This window comes from Cervus canadensis, chromosome 2 (assembly GCF_019320065.1).
Source record: "Cervus canadensis isolate Bull #8, Minnesota chromosome 2, ASM1932006v1, whole genome shotgun sequence".
Taxonomy (NCBI): Eukaryota; Metazoa; Chordata; class Mammalia; order Artiodactyla; family Cervidae; genus Cervus; species Cervus canadensis.
Genome location: NC_057387.1, coordinates 31344490 through 31366573, shown reverse-complemented (window position 1 = coordinate 31366573; position 22084 = coordinate 31344490). Strand labels below are relative to the sequence as shown.

Sequence of the window (22084 nt, the reverse complement as noted above, 5' to 3'; positions counted from 1 at the left end):
GAACTTTCTGTGCACCAGGACCCAAGAGAAAGGAGGAGTGACCCCACAAGAAACTGACCCAGACTTGCCTGTGAGTGTCCAGGAGTCTCCAGCAGAGGCATAGGTTGGTGGTGGTCTGCTGCAGGTTTGGGGGCACTGAGTGTAGTAGTATATGCATGGGATCTTTTGAAGGAGGTTGTCATTATCTTCATTACCTCCACCATAGTTTGGCCCCAGATAAATAGCAGGGAGGGAACACAGCTCCACCCATCAACAGAAAATTGGATTAGATTAATGAGCCTGGCCCTGCCCATCAGAATAAGACCCAGGTTTCATCCACTTGACATACGCTTTTTCCTATCTGGAACCAGTCTGTTGTTCCATGTCCAGTTCTAACTGTTGCTTCCTGACGTGCATACAGGTTTCTCAAGAGGCAGGTTAGGTGGTCTGATATTCCCATCTCTTTCAGAATTTTCCACAGTTTGTTGTGATCCACACAGTCAAAGGCTTAGTCAATAGCAAAAATAGATGTTCTTCTGGAACTCTCTTGTTTTTCAATGATCCAGTGGATGTTGGCAATTTGATCTCTGGTTCCTCTGCCTTTTCTAAAACCAGCTTGAACATCTGGAAGTTCACAGTTTACGTATTGCTGAAGCCTGGCTTGGAGAATTTTGAGCATTACTTTACTAGTGTGTGACATGAATGCAATTGTGCGGTAGTTTGAGCATTCTTTGGGATTGCCTTTCTTAGGGATTGGAATGAAAACTGACCTTTTCCAGTCCTGTGGCCACTGCTGAGTTCTCCAAATTTGCTGGCATATTGAGTGCAGCACTTTCACAGCATCATCTTTTAGGATTTGAAATAGCTCAACTGGAATTCCATCACCTGCACTAGCTTTGTTTATAGTGATGCTTCCTAAGGCCCACTTGACTTCACATTCCAGGATGTCTGGCTCTAGGTGAGTGATCACACCATCATGGTTAGCTGGGTCATGAAGATCTTTTTTGTTTAGTTCTGTGTATTCTTGTCACCTCTTCTTAATATCTTCTGCTTCTGTCCTTTATTGAGCCCATCTTTGCATGAAGTGTTCACTTGGTATCTCTAATTTTCTTGAAGAGATCTCTAGGCTTTCCCATCATATTATTTTCCTTTATTTCTTTGCACAGATCAGTGAGGAAGGCTTTCTTATCTCTCCTTGCTATTCTTTGGAACTCTGCATTCAAATGGTAATATCTTTCCTTTTCTCCACTGCTTTTCGTTTTCCTTATTTTCACAGCTGTTTGTAAGGCCTACTCAGAGAGCCATTTTGCTGTTTTGCATTTCTTTTCCTTGGGGATGGTCTTGATCACTGCCTCCTGTTCAATGTCAGAACCTCTGTCCATAGTTCATCAGGCACTCTATCAGATCTATTAAATCTATTTCTCACTTCCACTGTATAGTCATAAGGGATTTGATTTAGATCATACCTGGATGGTCTAGTGGTTTTCCCTATTTTCTTCAATTTAAGTCTGAATTTGACAATAAGGAGTTCATGATCTGAGCCACAGTCAGCTCCCTGTCTTCTTTTTGCTGACTGTAGAGAGCTTCTCCATCGTTGGCTGCAAAGAATATAATCAATCTGATTTCAATGTTGAGCATCTGGTGATGTCCACATGTAGAGTATTCTCTTGTGTTGTTGGAAGAGGGTGTTTGCTATGACCAGTGCCTTCTCTTGGCAAAACTTTATTAGCCTTTGCCCTGCTTCATTTCACACTCCAAGGCCAAATTTGCCTGTTACTCCAGGTGTTTCTTGACTTCCTAGTTTTGCATTCCAGTCCCCTATAATGAAAAGGATATCTTTTTTGGGTGTTAGTTCTAAAAGGTCTTGGAAACGCTGGGCTGGAAGAAGCACAAGCTGAAGTCAAGATTGCTGGGAGACATATCGATAACCTCAGATATGCAGATGACACGACCCTTATGGCAGAAAGTGAAGAGAAACTAAAAAGCCTCTTGATGAAAGTGAAAGAGAGTGGAAAATGTTGGCTTAAAGTTCAACATTCAGAAAACTAAGATCATGTCATCTGGTCTCATGACTTTATGGGAAATAGGTGGGGAAACAGTGGAAACAGTGTCAGACTATTTTTGGGGGGGCTCCAAAATCACTGCAAATGGTGATTGCAGCCATGAAATTAAAAAACGCTTACTCCTTGGAAGGAAAGTTATGACCAACCTAGATAGCATATGAAAAAGCAGAGACATTACTTTGCCAACAAAGGTTTGTCTGGTCAAGTAGTAGTCATGTATGGATGTGAGATTGGACTGTGAAGAAAGCTGAGCACCGAAAAATTGATGCTTTTGAACTGATGTTGAAGGACTGATGTTGAAGCTGAAACTCCAATACTTTGGCCACCTCATGCGAAGAGTTGACTCATTGGAAAGGACCCTGATGCTGGGAAGGATTGGGGGCAGGAGGAGAAGGGGACGACAGAGGATGAGATGGCTGGATGGCATCACCGACTCGATGGACATGAATTTGAGTAAACTCCGGGAGTTGGTGATGGACAGGGAGGCCTGGCGTGCTGTGATTCATAGGGTCGCAAAGAGTCCAACACCACTGAGTGACTGTACTGAACTGAACTGAACTTTCACCCCAAGTCAGTCTCTCCCATCAGGAAGCTTCCATAAGCCTCTAATCTTCTCCATCAGAGGTCAGAAGTAATGAAAACCACAATCCCAGAAAACTAACCAATGTAATCACATGAACCACAGCCTGTCTAACTCAATGAAACTATAAGCCATGCCATGTAGCGCCGCCCAAGACAGATGGGTCATGGTGGAGAGTTCTGACAAAATGTGGTCACCTGGAGAAGGGAATGGATAACCACTTCAGTATTCTTGCCTTGAGAACCCCATGAACAGTATTAAAGGGCAAAATGATAGGACACAGAAAGATGAACTCCTCAGATCAGTAGGTGCCCAATATGCCACTGGAGATCAGTGGAGGAATAACTCCAGAAAGAATGAAGAGACAGAGCCAAAGCAAAAACAATACCCAATTGTGTTTGTGACTGGTGATGGAAGCAAGGTCCAATTGTAAAGAAAAATATTGTATAGTAAAGAACAATACTACATAGGAACCTGGAATGTTAGGTCCATGAATCAAGGCAAATTGGAAGTGATTAAACAAGAGATGGCAAGAGTGAACGTTGACATTTAAGGAATCAGTGGACTAAAATGGACTGGAATGGGTGAATTTAACTCAGACGACCTACTACTGTGGGCAAGAATCCCTTAGAAGAAATGAAGTAGCCATCATAGTCAACAAAAGAGTCCGAAATGCAGTACTTGGGATATAATCTCAAAAACGACAGAAGGATCTCTGTTCGTTTCCAAGGCAAACCACACAGTATCATAGTAATCCAAGTCTTTGCCTCAACCAGCAATGCTGAAGAAGCTGAAATTGAACGGTTCTATGAAGACCTACAAGACCTTTTAGAACTAACACCCCAAAAAGATTTACTTTCCATTATAGGGGACTGGAATGCAAAAGTAGGAAGTCAAGAGATACCTGGAATAACAGGCAAATTTGTTTTGGAGTACAGAATGAAGTATGGCAAAGGCTAACAGAGTTTTGCCAAGAGACCGCACTGGTCAGAGCAAACACCGTCTTCCAACATCACAGGAGAAGATTCTACACATGGACATCACCAGATGCTCAACATTGAAATCAGATTGATTATATTATTTGCAGCCAAAGATGGAGAAGCTCTCTACAGTCAGCAAAAACAAGATGGGGAGCTGACTGTGGCTCAGATCATGAACTCCTTATTGCCAAATTCAGACTTAAATTGAAGAAAATAGGGAAAACCACTAGACCATCCAGGTATGATCTAAATCAAGTCCCTTAAGATTATACAGGGGAAGTGAGAAATAGATTTAATGAACTAGATCTGATAGACAGAGTGCCTGATGAACTATGGACAGAGGTTCATGGCTTTGTATAGGAGGCAGTGATCAAGACCATCCCCAAGAAAAAGAAATGCAAAACAGCAAAATGGCTCTCTGAGTAGGCCTTACAAATAGCTGTGAAAATAAGGAAAACGAAAAGCAGTGGAGAAAAGGAAAGATATACTCATTTGAATGCTGAGTTCCAAAGAATAGCAAGGAGAGATAAGAAAGCCTTCCTCACTGATCTGTGCAAAGAAATAAAGGAAAATAATATGATGGGAAAGCCTAGAGATCTCTTCAAGAAAATTAGAGATACCAAGTGAACACTTCATGCAAAGATGGGCTCAATAAAGGACAGAAGCAGAAGATATTAAGAAGAGGTGACAAGAATACACAGAACTAAACAAAAAAGATCTTCATGACCCAGCTAACCATGATGGTGTGATCACTCACCTAGAGCCAGACATCCTGGAATGTGAAGTCAAGTGGGCCTTAGGAAGCATCACTATAAACAAAGCTAGTGCAGGTGATGGAATTACAGTTGAGCTATTTCAAATCCTAAAAGATGATGCTGTGAAAGTGCTGCACTCAATATGCCAGCAAATTTGGAGAACTCAGCAGTGGCCACAGGACTGGAAAAGGTCAGTTTTCATTCCAATCCCTAAGAAAGGCAATCCCAAAGAATGCTCAAACTACCGCACAATTGCATTCATGTCACACACTAGTAAAGTAATGCTCAAAATTCTCCAAGCCAGGCTTCAGCAATACGTAAACTGTGAACTTCCAGATGTTCAAGCTGGTTTTAGAAAAGGCAGAGGAACCAGAGATCAAATTGCCAACATCCACTGGATCATTGAAAAAGCAACAGTGTCCAGAAGAACATCTATTTATGCTATTGACTATGCCAAAGCCTTTGACTGTGTGGATCACAACAAACTGTGGAAAATTTTGAAAGAGATGGGAATGCCTCCTGAGAAATTTGTATGCAGGTCAGGAAGTATCGGTTAGAACCGGACATGGAAAAACAGACTGGTTCCAAATCGGGAAAGGAGTACGTCAAGACAGTATATTGTCACCCTGCTTATTTAACTTATATGCAGAGTACATCATGAGAAATGCTGGACTGGATGAAGCACACGTTGGAATTAAGATTGCCCAGAGAAATATCAACAACCTCAGATATGCAGATGACACCACTCTTATGACAGAAAATGAAGAAGAATTAAAAATCCTCTTAATGAAAGTGAAAGAGAAGAGTGAAAAAATTTGGCTTATAGCTCAACATTCAGAAAACTAAGAGCATGGCATCTGATCCCATCAGTTCATGGCAAATAGATGGGGAAACAGTGGAAACAGTGGCTGACTTTATTTTTGGGGACTTCAAAATCACTGCAGATGGTGATTGCAGCCATGAAATTAAAAGATGCTTACTCCTTGAAAGAAAGTTATGACAAACCTAGACAGCATATGAAAAAGCAGAGACATTACTTTGACAACAAAGGTTCGTCTAGTCAAGGCTATGGTTTTTCCAGCAGTCATGTATGGATGTGAAAATTAGACTGTAAAGAAAGCTGAGTGCTGAGGTATTGATACCTTTGAACTGTAGTGTTTGAGAAGATTCTTGAGAGTCCCTTGGACTGCAAGGAGATCCAACCAGTCAATCCGAAAAGAAATCAGTCATGAATATTCATCTGAAGGACTGATGTTGAAGATGAAACTCCAATACTTTGGCCATCTGATGTGAAGAACTGACTCATTTGAAAAGACCCTGATGCTGGGAAAGATTGAAGGCAGGAGGAGAAGGAGATGAAAGAGGATGAGATGGTTGAATGGCATCACCAACTCAATGGACATGAGTTTGAGTAAGCTCTGGGAGTTGGTGATGGACAAGGAGGCCTGGCATGCTGCAGGCCATGGGGTTGCAAAGAGTCAGACATGACTGAGTGACTGAACTGACTGAATGAATGAATCTGGGAAGGGAAGGGAGGCAAAGAGAAGGGAGGGGGCAGCCAGGAAACAGTACTGCAGACTTAAGGCAGGGTTCTGATTCCACCTTAAAGTATACAGGTAACAATGTCTTTAAGCTCTTTTACATGTCAGCATTCTTCTTACCATAAAGAAAGCTGAGCACCAAAGAATTGATGCTTTTGAACTCTGTTTTGGAGAAGACTCTTGAGAGTCCTATGGACTGCAAGGAGATCAAACCAGTCAATCCTAACGGAAATCAGTCCTGAATATTCATTGGAAGGACTGATGCTGAAGCTGAAGCTTTGGCCACCTGATGGGCATATCCCACTCATTAGAAAAGACCCTGATGCTGGGAAAGATTGAAGGCAGGAGAAGGGGACGACAGAGGATGAGATGGCTGGATGGCATCACCGATGCAATGGACATAAGTTTGAGCAAGCTAAGGGAGTTGGGGATAGACGGGAATGCCTGGTATGCTGCAGTCCATGGGTTCTCAAAGAGTTGGATATGACTGAGCAATTGAACTGGACTGATTCCACCAAAATGATTCTTCTTATCAGAGAAAGACCGCCTGAGGTTACATTAAAAGAAGCAGAGAAGCTGTTCAAGATTACCTGAGACAAGATTAGAGGAGTGGAGGCCCTGCACTCCCCTGCTCCTATCTTATCATCAGCCTTCATTCTTGCAGCCTTGCTATAAAATTCCTCATCAAATCCTCCCATGTTGGGACATAGTTTTTTTGGCAACAAAAATTGTATCTGCTGTGTCCCCTTTTGCACCTTATTATGGTTATTAGGCCTTACATGATATGTATTTTCTACTTCACTCAAAACTCTGTCTTTGAGATTCTATTCGACACTGATGCACAGATGCTGAGCTTTTGGCATCACAATCTATTTGAGGCTTTACCAAGCATGAGAGTTTTACATACATTTAAATTCTTCCCATTTAAATCTTGCCAAAATGTCTCTTGTGTGTACCTCCATAATACACATAGAAATTTCAAAGGTCTTATCAAATTTTCCTTTATCCCTATTTCTCTTTTTTAATCAATTATTTGTCTTTATTCAGTACATTGACCTGATCATGTTAGAAATAAGAGATGGAAAAGGTAAAAATTAACTACACATAAAAATTGGGCCATAACCACAGATATAAAGCCCTTGAGGAAATATGGTTTAAAAAAAATAGGTCAAACAACTTTTAAAATGTAGGTGGTAGAGATAATTTTCTAAAATAGCAGAAATCATCCAAATTGATTCAAAAAGAAAAAGAGAATTTCTGTTTCTGATAAGACAATGGCAATATTACTAGACTAAACTTTCCATTTTAAATAACTAAAATGGGAGGAGGAGCTAAGATGGCAGAGGGATAGGATGGGGAGACCACTTTCTCCCCTACAAATTCATTGAAAGAACATTTGAACGCTGAGCAAACGCCACAAAACAACTTCTGATCACTAGCAGGGGACATCAGGCACCCAGAAAAGCAGCCCATTGTCTTCGAAAGGAGGTAGGACAAAATATAAAAGATAAAAAGAGAGACAAAAGAGTTAGGGATGGAGACCCATCCCGGTAAGGGAGTCCTAATAGAGGACGTTTCCAAACACCAGGAAATCCTCTCACTGGCGGGTCTGGGGGAAGTTTTCGAATCTCGGTGGGCAACCTAACCGGGAGGAAAAATAAAACCCACAGATTACATGCCTAAAAGCAACTCCCAGCAGATAAGTACCCCAGATGCTCACATCCACCACCAGCAAGTGGGGGCTGAATGGAGAGGAGCGGGCGGCATTGCTTAGGGTAAGGACCAGGCCTGAATGCCCTGAGGGCAATCAGAGGGAGCTAACATGAGATAGCAACTTAAACTGTGGGATAGCAAGAGAGAGAGAGAAAATTAAGTGGTGAAAAGCGCTAACCGAAGACACTGCCGGCCCACTCGCAGAACAAAGGAAGGACTGAGCAATTCCAGAGAAGACTAGCCGGCTACAGAATGGCCCATCTCCTGCCTGAGGCAGGAAGCAGAGGGGAGGGGAAAGGGGCAAAAACAGCCCCAGAGACAGCATCCCCTACCAAACTGCAAACAGGCTTCCAGTTTCTAACCAAAGACTTCCTGAGATTCTGGATGGTTGACATCCACCGAGAGGGTCGCAGCTAGAGACCAACTCCCCAGAAGAGACACAAAGCGCACCGGACCGGGGCACGCGGAAACTGAGACTGGGACTGCGGAGGGGAGAAGGCGCATTGCACCAGGGGAGAGTGTGCTGCTCAAGCTCCTGGCTGCCTGAGCTGCTCAGGCGGGGAAGGCACAACACGCAGGCCCAACTGAGTCTGCGTCTTTGTGGAATACCCGAAAACCTGAACCTGAGCGGCTTAGGCGTGGGAAGTACACACAACTCAGGGCCCACTCCCTGAGAGCAACCTGGAGCCTGAGCAGTGTAGACGGGGAAGGCACACACACTGTGAGCGGGGGCAAACTCAGCGTGGCTGGAACACTGCGAGTGCTCCCCACACACGCCAGTGATATTCGTCTGCAGTGCCCTTCCCTCCCCACAGCACGACTGAACAAGCAAACCTAAATAAGAGACCACCTCCACCCACTTGTGTCAGGGCAGAAATTAGACACTGAAGAGACCTGCAAACAGAAACCAAATAAACAAAGGGAACCGCTTCAGAAGTGACAGGTGCAACAGATATAAATCCCTGTAGTTAACACCGACTACACTGGAAGGGGCCTACAGGTATTGAGAAGGGTAAGCTGGAACAAGGAGCTATCTGAAACTGAACTGAGCCCACACTGCCCACAACAGCTCCAGAGAAATTCCTAGATATATTTTACTATTATTATTATTTTTAATTAAAATTTTTTTTCTTTTTTTCCCATTTATTTTTATTAGTTGGAGGCTAATTACTTTACAATACTGTAGTGGATTTTGTCATACATTGACATGAATCAGCCATGGATTTACATGTATTCCCCATCCCGATCCCCCCTCCCACCTCCCTCTCTACCCGATCCCTCTGGGTCTTCCCAGTGCATCAGGCCCGAGCACTTGTCTCATGCATCCAACCTGGGCTGGTGATCTGTTTCACCATAGATAATATACATGTTTTGATGCTGTTCTCTCAAAACATCCCACATTTTACTTTTTCTTACTCCTCTATTACTCCTTAATTTTCATTTTCATAACCCACTATAACCTTGCAAAAAAAAGAAAGACCCTAATTTCCTAATTCTAAAGCAAACTTCATATATATTTCTTAAATTTTTTGTGTTTTTGTTTTTAATATTGTATTTTTAAGAGTCTAACCTCTACTCTAGATTTTTAATCTTTGTTTTTTAATATTATATATCAATTTTGGACATTTAAGAATCCAATATTCAGTACCCATTTTAACTCAGGAGTGTCATGATTACTCTCTCCCCCTTTTGACTCTCCTTTTTCTCCCCCAGATCACCTCTAATTCCTCCCTCCCCCTTCTCTTCTCAGTCCAATTCTGTGGATCTCTGTGGCTGCTCTGAGCTACGGAGAACACTTAGGGAACACAGTTCTGCCTAGATCTGATGCTCTCCTCTTGAGTCCCCCTTTTTCTCCTCCTGCTCATCTCTATCTCCTTCCTCCCTCTTCTCTTCTTCATGTACCTCTGTGAACCTCTCTGGGTGTCTCTCACTGTGGAGAATCTTTTCACCATTAACTTAGAAGTTTTATTATCAGTGCTGTATAGTTGGAGAAGTCTTGAGGCTACTGGAAGAATAAGACTGAAATCCAGAGGCAGGAGACTTAAGTCCAAAACCTGAGAACACCAGAGAACTCCTGACTACATGGAACATTAAGTAATAAGAGATCATCCAAAAGCCTCCATACCTACACTGAAACCAACCACCACCCAAGAGCCAATAAGTTCCAGAGCAAGACATACCATGCAAATTCTCCAGCAATGCAGGAACATAACCCTGAGCGTCAATATACAGGCTGCCCAAAGTCACACCAAACCCATAGACACATCTCAAAACTCACTACTGGACACTTCATTGCACTCCAGAGAGAAGAAATCCAGCTCCATGCACCAGAACACCGACGCAAGCTTCCCTAACCAGGAAACCTTGACAAGCCAATCGTCCAACCCCACCCACTGGGAGAAACCTTCACAATAAAAAGGAACCACAGACCACCAGCATACAGAAAGGCCACCCCCAAACAGAAATCTAAACAAGATGAAAAGACAGAGAAATACCCAGCAGGTAAAGGAACATAAAAAATGCCCACCAAGCCAAACAAAAGAGGAGGAGATAGGGAATCTACATGAAAAAGAATTTAGAATAATGATAATAAAAATGGTCCAAAATCTTGAAAACAAAATGGAGTTACAGATAAATAGCCTGGAGACAAGGATTGCAAGATGCAAGAAATGTTTAACAAGGACCTTGAAGAAATAAGAAAGAGTCAATTAAGAATGAATAATGCAATAAATGAGATCAAAAACACTCTGGAGGAAACTGACAGTAGAATAACGGAGGCAGAAGATAGGATAAGTGAGGTAGAAGATAAAATGGTGGAAATAAGTGAAGCAGAGAGGAAAAAAGAAAAAAGAATCAAAAGAAATGAGGACAACCTCAGGGACCTCTGGGACAATGTGAAATGCCCCAACATTCGAATCATAGGAGTCCCAGAAGAAGAAGACAAAAAGAAAGGCCATGAGAAAATACTTGAGGAGATAATAGCTGAAAACTTCCCTAAAATGGGGAAGGAAATAGTCACACAGGTCTAAGAAACCCAGAGACTCCCAAACAGGATAAACCCAAGGTGAAACACCCCAAGACACGTATTAATCAAATTAACAAAGATCAAACACAAAGAACAAATATTAAAAGCAGCAAGGGAGAAACAACAAATAACACACAAAGGGATTCCCATAAGGATAACAGCTGATCTATCAATAGAAACTCTTCAGGCCAGAAGGGAATGATAGGACATATTGAAAGTAATGAAAGAGAATAACCTACAACCCAGATTACTGTACCCAGCAAGGATCTCTTTCAGATATGAAAGAGAATTTAAAAGCTTTACAGACAAGAAAAAGCTGAGAGAATTCAGCACCACCAAACCAGCTCTTCAACAAATGCTAAAGGATCTTCTCTAGACAGGAAACATAGAAAGGTTGTATAAACGCAAACCCAAAACAACAAAGTAAATGGCAACAGGACCATACCTATCAATAATTACCTTAAATGTAAATGGGTTGAATGTCCCAACCAGAAGACAAAGACTGGCTGAATGGATAAAAAAGCAAGTCCCCCATATATGCTGTCTACAAGAGGCCAACCTCAAAACAAGGGACACATACAAGCTGAAAGTGAAGGGCTGGAAAAAAAAATATTTCATGCAAACGGAGACCAAAAGAAAACAGGAGTCACAATACTCATATCAGATAAAATAGACTTTGAAATAAAGGCTGTGAAAAGAGACAAAGAAGGACACTACATAATGATCAAAGGATCAATCCAACAAGAAGATATAACAATTATAAATATATATGCACCCAACATAGGAGCACTGTAATATATAAGGCAAATGCTAACAAGTATGAAAGGGGAAATTAACAATAAAACAATAATAGTTGGAGACTTTAACACCCCACTCACACCTATGGATAGATCAACTAAACAAAAAATTAATAGGAAAAAACAAACTTTAAATGGCACAATGGACCAGCTAGACCTAATTGATATCTATAGGACATTTTACCCCCAAACAATTAATTTCACCTTTTACTCAAGTGCACATGGAACCTTTTCCAGAATAGATCACATCCTGGGCCATATCTAGCCTTGGTAAATTCAAAAAAATTGAAATCATTCCAGTCATCTTTTCTGACCATGATGCAGTAAGATTAGATCTCAATTACAGCAAAAAAAAACTATTAAAAATTCCAACATATGGAGGGTAAATAACACGCTTCTGAATAACCAATAAATCATAGAAGAAATAAAAAAAGAAGTCAAAATATGCATAGAAACGAAAGAAAATGAAAACACAACAACCCAAAACCTATGGGATACTGTAAAAAAAGTGCTAAGGGGAAGGTTCATAACAATACAGGCTTACCTTAAGAAACAAGAAAAAAGTCAAATAATTAACCTAACTCTACACCTAAAGCAACTAGAGAAGGAAGAAATGAAGAATCCCGGGGTTAGTAGAAGGAAAGAAATTTTAAAAATTAGGGCAGAAATAAATGCAAAAGAAACAAAAGAGACCATGGCCAAAATCAACAAAGCTAAAACCTGGTTTTTTGAAAAGATAAACAAAATTGACAAACCATTAGCAAGACTCGTTAAGAAACAAAGGGAGAAGATCCAAATCAACAAAATTAGAAATGAAAATGGAGAGATCACAACAGACAACACTGAAATACAAAGGATCATAAGAGACCACTACCAGCAGCTATATGCCAATAAAATGAACAACTTGGAAGAAATGGACAAATTCTTAGAAAAGTATAACTTTCCAAAACTGAACCAGGAGAAATAGAAGATCTTAACAGACCCATCACAAGCACGGAAATCGAAACTGTAATCAGAAATCTTCCAGCAAAAAAAAGCCCAGGACCAGATGGCTTACAGCTGAATTCTACCAAAAATTAGAGAAGAGCTAACACCTATCTTACTCAAAATCTTCCAGAAAATTGCAGAAGGTAAACTTCCACTCTCATCCTATGAGGCCACCATCACCCTAATTCCAAAACCAGACAAAGATGCTACACAAAAAAGAAAACTACAGGCCAATATCACTGATGAACATAGATGCGAAAATCCTTAGCAAAATTCTAGCAAACAGAATCCAACAACATATTAAAAAGATCATCCATCATGGCCAAGTGGGCTTTATCCCAGGAATGCAAGAATTCTTTAACATCCGCAAATCAATCAATGTAATATACCACATTAACAAATTGAAAGATAAAAACCATATGATTGTCTCAATAGATGCAGAAAAAGCCTTTGACAAAATCCAACATCCATTTATGATAAAAACTCTCCAGAAAGTGGGAATAGAAGGAACATACCTCAACATAATAAAAGCTATATATGACAAACCCACTGCAAACATTATCCTCAATGGTGAAAAATTGAAAACATTTCCCCTAAAGTCAGGAACAAGACAAGGGTGCCCACTCTCACCACTACTATTCAACATAGTTTTGGAAGTTTTGGCCACAGCCATCAGAGCAGAAAAAGAAATAGAAGGAATCCAGATAGGAAAAGAAGAAGTAAAACTCTCACTGTTTGCAGATGACATGAACCTGTACATAGAAAACCCTAAAGACTCTACCAGAAAATTACTAGAGCTAATCATTGAATATAGTAAAGTTGCAGGATACAAAATTAACACACAGAAATCCCTTGCATTCCTATACACTAACAATGAGAAAACAGAAAGAGAAATTAAGGAAACAATTCCATTCACCATTGCAATAAAAAGAATAAAATACTTAGGAGTATATCTACCTAAAGAAAGGAAAGACCTACACATAGAAAACTATAAAACACTGATGAAAGAAATCAAAGAGGACACAAATAGATGGAGAAATATACCGTGTTCATGGATTGGAAAAATCAATATTGTCAAAATGACTATACTACCCAAAGCAATCTATAGATTCAATGCAATCCCTATCAAGCTACCAACGGTATTTCACAGAACTAGAACAAATAATTTCACAATTTGTATGGAAATACAAAAAACCTCGAATAGCCAAAACAATCTTTAGAAAGAGGAATCGAACTGGAGGAATCAATCTGCCTGACTTCAGGCTGTACTACAAAGCCACAGTCATCAAGACAGTATGGTACTGGCACAAAGGCAAATATGGATCAATGGAACAGAATAGAAAGCCCAGAGATAAATCCACGTACCTATGGACACCTTATCTTTGACAAAGGAGGCAAGACTATACAATGGAAAAAAGGCAACTTCTTTAACAAGTGGTGCTGGGATAACTGGTCAACCACTTGTAAAAGAATAAACTAGAACACTTTCTAACACCATACACAAAAATAAACTCAAAATGGATTAAAGATCTAAATGTAAGACCCGAAACTATTAAACTCCTAGAGGAGAACATAGGCAAAACATTCTCCAACATAAATCACAGCAGTATCCTCTATGACCCACCCCCCAGAATATTGGAAATGAAAGCAAAAATAAACAAATGGGATCTAATTAAACTTAAAAGTTTTTGCACAACAAAGGAAACTATATGCAAGGTGAAAAGACAGCCTTCAGAATGGGAGAAAATAGTAGCAAATGAAGCAACAGACAAAGGATTAATCTCAAAAATATACAAGCAACTCCTGCTGCTCAATTCCAGAAAAATAAATGACCCAATCAAAAAATGGGCCAAAGATCTAAACAGACATTTCTCCAAAGAAGACATACAGATGGCTAACAAACACACGAAAAGATGCTCAACATCACTCATTATCAGAGAAATGCAAATCAAAACCACAATGAGGTACCATTACAAGCCAGTCAGAATGGCTGCTATTCAAAAGTCTACAAGCAATAAATGCTGGACAGGGTGTGAAGAAAAGGGAACCCTCTTCCACTGTTGGTGGGAATGCAAACTAGTACAGCCACTATGGAGAACAGTGTGGAGATTCCTTAAAAAACTGGAAATAGAACTGCCATATGACCCAGCAATCCCACTCCTGGGCATACACACCAAGGAAACCAGAACTGAAAGAGACACGTGTACCCCAATTTTCATCACAGCATTGTTTATAATAGCCAGGACATGGAAGCAACCTAGATGCCCAGCAGCAGTAGAATGGATAAGAAAGCTATGGTACATATACACAATGGAATATTACTCAGCCATTAAAAAGAATTCATTTGAATCAGTTCTAATGAGATGGATGAAACTGGAGCTCATTATACAGAGTGAAGTAAGCCAGAAAGAAAAACACCAATACAGTATACTAATGCATATATATGGAATTTAGAAAGATGGTAATGATAACCCTATATGCAAGACAGAAAAAGAGACACAGATGTATAGAACAGACTTTTGGACTCTATGGGAGAAGGTGAGGGTGGGATGATCTGAGAGAATAGTATTGAAATATATATATTATCAAGTGTGAAACAGATCCCCAGTCCAGGTTGGATGCATGAGACAAGTGCTCGGGGCTGGTGCACTGGGATGACCTAGAGGGATGTGATGGGGAGGGAAGAGGGAGGGGGGTTCAGGATGGGGAACACATGTAAACCCATGGCTGATTTATGTCAATGTATGGCAAAAACCACTACAATACTGTAAAGTAATTAGTCTCCAACTAATAAAAATAAATGAAAAAAAAAAAACACCCAGAATGCTAGATAAAAACTTTAAAATGTTTTATTAAGAGCATTGTTGAGTACTCTCTTCAGCACAAATGCTAGAATTGGAATGATACAGAGAAGGTTAGTATGCCCTCTGTCTAAGGATGATATGAAAATTAATGAAGACTTCCAATTAAAGAAAGAAATAAAGAAAGCAAATAAACACTGTTGAGCTGCAAAGAAAGCAAGGAATTCTCAAGTCAGAGACATAGTGATGGCATGAATGAGAGAAATAAGAGAAATTTGAGGGCCTTTGCCAAACTAGATGAACTTGGGTATCAGTTTCATAGTCTCATGGAACATGGAGTACAGGAGGACAACTCGGGGATCTGCTCATGGTGGAGAGTATAAGAATAGATCTTTCCTCCTTTAAGTCAAAGACCCCAAAGGGTTCCACCTTAGTGTAAGAGAGAACTAGAAACACTGTTCACTTTCACCAAAGGTTATATGAAAATTGCCTGAAATTTGGTAGCATAACAGAGGAAGGCAACATCCCTAAAAAAACTGAATTCAGGGGTTTCCCTGGTGGCTCAGTGGATGTGGAGGGAGGTGGGAGGGGGAATCGGGATGGGAAACACATTTAAATCCATGGCTGATTCTTGTTAATGTATGGCAAAAATCACTACAATATTGTAAAGTAATTAGCTTCCAACTAATAAAAATAAATGAAAAAAAAAAAGATCTACCTGCCAATTCAAGAGACATGGGTTTGATCCCTGATCCAGGAAAGATCCCACATGCCTTGGAGCGACTAAACCTGAGCATCACAACTATTGAATCTGTTCTCTAGTGCTTCAGAGCCAAAACTACTGAAGCCCTCGCACCCTAGATCCCAGGCTCCACAACAAGAGATTAGCTGCACATGAAACAGTTAGAGAAAAACCTGAGCAGCAACAAGACCCAGCACAGCCAAAAATAAATAAGTAAATAAAATTAAAACAAAAGAAAGCAAAAAATCACTATAAACAAATAAACAACAACAACAAAAAACCCTGAATTCACAGTCTGGTTATCACATTGACATAAGGTGCAAATTTATAGTGTCCAAATCCAGGCTCTCAAACTAAAAATTTAGTTTAACGTAGTTCCAAATGAAAAGTTATCTGGAGTCCTCGCTGATGAAAAATGCACACAATTTCTGGAGGAGCACACATAATACCAGATCCCCATGAATCTAAAAGAGAAAATTTTCAATGAAATTCAACTACTCACAGTCAAAATTCACTAAACACATGAGAAAACAAGGCACTCTCAACCAAGAGAAGCAACAAGATAGAAGAGGGCTCATGAAACTTCAGATATTGGAGTAACTTGACACAAAATATAAATAACCATGTTTTCATATATTTATAAAAATTAAGAACAATTTTTAAATATGTGCAGAGAAAACACTAAAGAGAGACTAGGCATTTTTAAAAATGAAAAATTAATAATTGAAATTTTAAAAATATAAATTAAAAAATGCAAACAAAAACAAAAGTGAATATGTTTAACAGCAGATTTGATACAACTAAAGATAGATTAATAAACAGGAAGATATATCCGTTCAGATTAGTCGTGCAGTCGTGTCTGACTCTTTGCAACCCTATGGACTGCAGCACACCAGGCGTCCCTGTCCATTGTCCACACCAATTACTGGAGCTTGCTCAAACTCATGTCCATCGAGTCAGAAGATTTATAAAAGTAAATTAATCAGAATGTAGCTGCAGCGTGTTGAATTTTGTCCCCACAAAATATATGTTCAAATTCTAACCTTTGGTATTATGAATATGACCTTATTCAGAAATAGGGTTTTGCAGATGGTATTAAATTAATGATCTTGAGATGAGATCATCCTAGATTTAGGACAAAAGGCATTAGATTTATGGAGGGCCCTAAATCTAATGTCTGTCATCCTTATAAGAGAAGGAGGAGGAATATTCAAAACACAGATTCAGAGAGGAAGACCCATAGGTGAAGGTCATGTGAAGTCAGAAGTAGGGAATGGAGTGATGAGTCTACAAGCCAAAGAACACCAAGACTTGCCAACAACCACCAGAAGATAAGAGAGTGACATGGAACAGATTCTTCCCCAGAGCATCCAGAAGGAATAAACCCTGAAGACACCTTGATTTTGAACTTCTGCTTTCAGAACTATGAGAGAATAAAACTTCTGTGGTTTGAAGACACAGAATTAGTGGTTATTTGTTCCAGCAGCTCTAGCACATAGAAAGAGTGAAAAATATAAAGGTGGAGTTAAGAAATGGTGAGGATTAAGTTAGAGAGTCTAACATAAGTGTAACTGGAGTTTCAGAGAGAGGAGATACAAAGATTGGTAGACAAGATTCTTGAAGTGATAATGGCTGAGAATATTCCAGAAGTGATGAAAAATACAATTACTAAATAAAGCCCAATGAATTATTTTCTGAAGGAAAATACAAAATCATACTTAGACACATCATGGTGACCCTTAGTAAGAACAAAGAAAAAAACTTGAAAATAGCCATAGAAGTTGCAGTTCTAGCAATGGGCAAACAAAAGTGTAATTTAGAGCACCAAAGTTGCCCTTGTCCAGAAGATATGAGCTAATGCCACAAATACTTGCATTTCGATTTTCTGATAAGACCCACCATTATGCATAAGGGGGTGGGGAAAAGGTGAGAGACCTCTATATTGAACCACATCCTCAGTCATAACAAACCAGAAACTTCCTACAAACTCTGATTAATTATGGAATGCGTTGCTGTGGTTTTGAAACATGTAGGAAGAGAAAAAGAACAGGAAAAGCAAAGAGACTTCCTTGTGTGGTTATAACAGCTAATCAAGTCTCACGTCTTTGCACGCTGTGTATACAAGGTCTAGGTGGACTAATGACTCACAGAATTTTGATTTGAGTTGTTCCAACTAAACATGCCCAGAGACCTAAGAGAGGTAAACTGAAAACCTCTGTGGAGGAGCGCAAATCTGTCTTAGGCCTCAGGAAATGCCCCTAAATAATTTTTAAAGGACAATGGCCAGCAAGCAATTCAAATTTCTGAGCCGTAAAAGAAAATGACACTATAACATGAGCAAGAACCAACATAAATGAGAGTCAGCAGAGACAGATTTCAGATGTTGAACTTTTCAGATGCATCTTTTAAAGCAACTATGCTTAATGTGTAATAAAAGTAAGTCATAAACTTAAAAAATTTCACTGGAAATAAAAAAAAACATAAAAAATCATAGACTTTAAAAAGAATCAAATAACATCTAGAATGAAAAAACAATAATTAAAATTAAAAACTTCAACAGACATATGTGGCAATAGATTGAATAGAAACAAAAGACAGAATTTGTGACCAGGAAGATAAAACAGAAAAATATATTGAGAATGCAACATAGATTATAAAAATACAAAAAATGTAGAGAGGATAAAAGATGTATAAAAATAGTTTGAATTTGTTTTATTTGAGTCCTGGAAAGAATAGAGAGAAATGAACCAAAGGAAATATTTGAAGAGAATGTATCTGAGAATTAATGAAAGACTCCAATGCATAGATTGAAAAGATTCATTTAATCTAAAGGATAAATAAAAATAAATCTACAGTTATGAGTATCACAGGAAAACTGAAGAAAACCAAAGATGGAGAAAAATCTTAACAGCAGTCAAAGAAAGTTTACTTTTGAAGAAACGACAGATTGACCATTGACATATCAGTAGCAACTCTCTCCAGAAGAGAGTGAACTTCAAAGTGCTGAGTCTGAGATAAAAATGTTTTTATGAAAAGAATAGTCAAAAGAATTTGTCTTCAGCAGGGATTCACTGAAGAAAATTCCAAAGCATAAATTTTAGGCCTAAGGTAATTGATCCTAGGTGGAGGATCTGAAATAGAAAAAGAATCAAGAAGAAAAAGCTTTGTAAATATGTGGGCAAATGTAAATGACTGTTGATTCTATAAAACAATTATAACAATGTATTGTTGGGATGGAAAAATATAGTTTTAAAACACTAGACAACAAATCAAGAAGAGGATAAATGGAGTTAAATGTGCATTTATATTTTAAATGGGTAAATATTTTTTAAATTCAGACTTTGAAACGTAAAGTGTGCAGTTTATAATTTCTAGGGTAGGCACCATCAGAGGAGAAAGAACATTTTTAAGCTTCCAAGAGAGTATAATAATGATAATAATTGAGTATAATTATTCAATAGTTATGTTGAATAAATGAATATAATAATGATAATAATATTTAGTCAATTATAGCAAAGTCAAGAAAAGAAATAAGACACAGTGAACACATATGATAAATGTAAAGAACAAAATAAGAGGGTAGAAAGAAATCCTCAGTCAGTTCAGTAGCTCAGTCATGTCTGACTCTGCGACCCCATGAACCGCAGCACGCCAGGCCTCCCTGTCCATCACCAACTCCCGGAGTTTACTCAAACTCATGCCCATCAAGTCGGTGATGCCATCCATCCATCTCATCCTCTGTTGTCCCCTTCTCCTCCTGCCCCCAATCCCTTCCAGCATCAGGGTCTTTTCCAACGAGTCAACTCTTTGCACAAGGTGGCCAAAGTATTGGAGTTTCAGCTACAGCATCAGTCCGTCCAATGAATACCCAGGACTGATCTCCTTTAGGATGGACCGGTTGGATCTCCTTGAAGTCCAAGGGACTCTCAAGAGTCTTCTACAACACCATAGTTCAAAAGTATAAATTTTTCGGCGCTCAGCTCTCTTCACAGTCCAACTCTCACATCCATACATGACCACTGGAAAAACCATAGCCTTGACCAGATGGACCTTTGTTGGCAAAGTAATGTCTCTGCTTTTTAATATGCTCTCTAGGTTGGTCATAACTTTCCTTCAGTAATTAAATTGAATGGCTGTCTGAAGAGGCCTTACAAATAGCTTTGAAAAGAGGAGAAGCAAAAAGCAAAGGAAAGAAGGAAAGATATACCCATTTGAATGCAGAGTTCCAAAGAACAGCAAGGAGAGATAAGAAAGCCTTTCTCAGTGATCAGTGAAAAGAAGTAGAGGAAAATAATAGGATGGGAAAAATTAGAGATCTCTTCAAGAAAATTAGAGATACTAAGGGAACATTTTATGCAAAAATGGGCTCAATAAAGGACAGAAATGGTAGGGACCTAAAAGAAGCAGAAGACATTAAGAAGAGGTGACAAGAATACACAGAAGAACTGTACAAAAAAGATCTTCATGACCCAGATAATCACAATGGTGTGATCACTCACCCAGAGCCAGACATCCTGGAATATGAAGTCAAGTGGGCCTTAGGAAGCATCACTACAAACAAAGCTAGTGGAGGTGATGGAATTCCAGTTGAGCTATTTCAAATCCTAAAAGCTGATGCTGTGAAAGTGCTGCACTCAATATGCCAGCAAATTTGGAAAACTCAGCAGTGGCCTCAGGACTGGAAAAGGTCAGTTTTCATTCCAATTGCTAAGAAAGGCAATGCCAAAGAATGCTCAAACTACTGCACAATTGTGCTCATCTCACACCCTAGTAAAGTGATGCTCAAAATTCTCCAAGCCAGGCTTCAGCAATACGTGAACTGTCAACTTCCAGATGTTCAAGCTGGTTTTAGGAAAGGCAGGGGAACCAGAGATCAAATTGCCAACATCTGTTGGATAATTGAAAAAGCAAGAGAGTTCCAGAAAAATATCTATTTCTGCTTTATTGACTACGCCAAAGCCTTCGACTGTGTGGATCATAATAAACTGTGGAAAATTCTGAAAGGGATGGGCATAACAGATCACCTGACCTTCCTCTTGAGAAATCTGTATGCAGGTCAGGAAGCAACAGTTAGAACTGGACATGGAACAACAGACTGGTTGCAAATCAGGAAAGGAGTACATCAAGGCTGTATATTGTCACCCTGCTTATGTAACTTATATGCAGAGTATATAATGAGAAACGCTGAACTGGATGAAGCACAAGCTGGAATCAAGATTACTTGAAGAAATATCAATAACCTGAGATATGCAGATGACACCACTCTTATGGCAGAAAGCAAAGAAGAACTAAAGAGCCTCTTGATGAAAGTGAAAGAGGAGAGTGGGAAAAGCTGACTTAAAGCTCAACATTCAGAAAACTAAGATCATGGCAACTGGTCCCATCACTTCATGGCAAATAGATGGGGAAACAGTGGAAATAGTGGCAGACTTTATTTTTTGGGGCTCCAAAATCACTGCAGATGGTGACTGCAGCCATGAAATTAAAAGACACATACTCCTTGGAAGGAAAGTTATGACCAACCTAGACTGCATATTAAAAAGCAGAGACATTACTTTGCCAACAAAGGTTCATCTAGTCAAGGCTATGGTTTTTCCAGTAGTTATGTATGGATGTGAGAGTTTGACTATAAAGAAAGATGAGCACCAAAGAATTGATGCTTTTGAACTGTGGTGTTGGGGAAGACTCTTGAGAGTCCCTTGGACTGCAAGGAGATCCAACCAGTCGATCCTAAGGGAGATCAGCCCTGAGTGTTCTGGAAAGACTGATGTTGAAAGTGAAACCCTGATACTTTGGCCACCTGCTGTGAAGAGTGCTAAGAAACACATGACAAAATGCTCAACATCACTCATTATCAGAGAAATGCAAATCAAAACCACAATGAGGTACCATCTCATGCTGGTCAGAATGGCTGCTATCAAAAAGTCTACAAACAATAAATGCTGGAGAGGGTGCAGAGAAAGGGAACCCTCTTACACTGTTGGTGGGAATGCACACTAGTACAGACACTATGGAGATCAGTGTGGAGATTCCTTAAAAAACTGGAAATAGAGCTGCGATATGACCCAGCAATACCACTACTGGGCATACACACTGAGGAAAACAGAATTGAAAGAGAAAC

The 22084-nt window shown here is 39.5% G+C and overlaps 1 non-coding gene across 1 annotated transcript; it reads left to right on the top strand.

The window, feature by feature from the left end:
• The first annotated feature begins 15288 nt into the window (after window positions 1-15288).
• LOC122437476 lies at window positions 15289-15392 on the top strand. Its single transcript, XR_006268300.1, has one exon. It is a non-coding gene; the product is annotated as a U6 spliceosomal RNA (small nuclear RNA).
• The last annotated feature ends 6692 nt before the right edge of the window (window positions 15393-22084 follow it).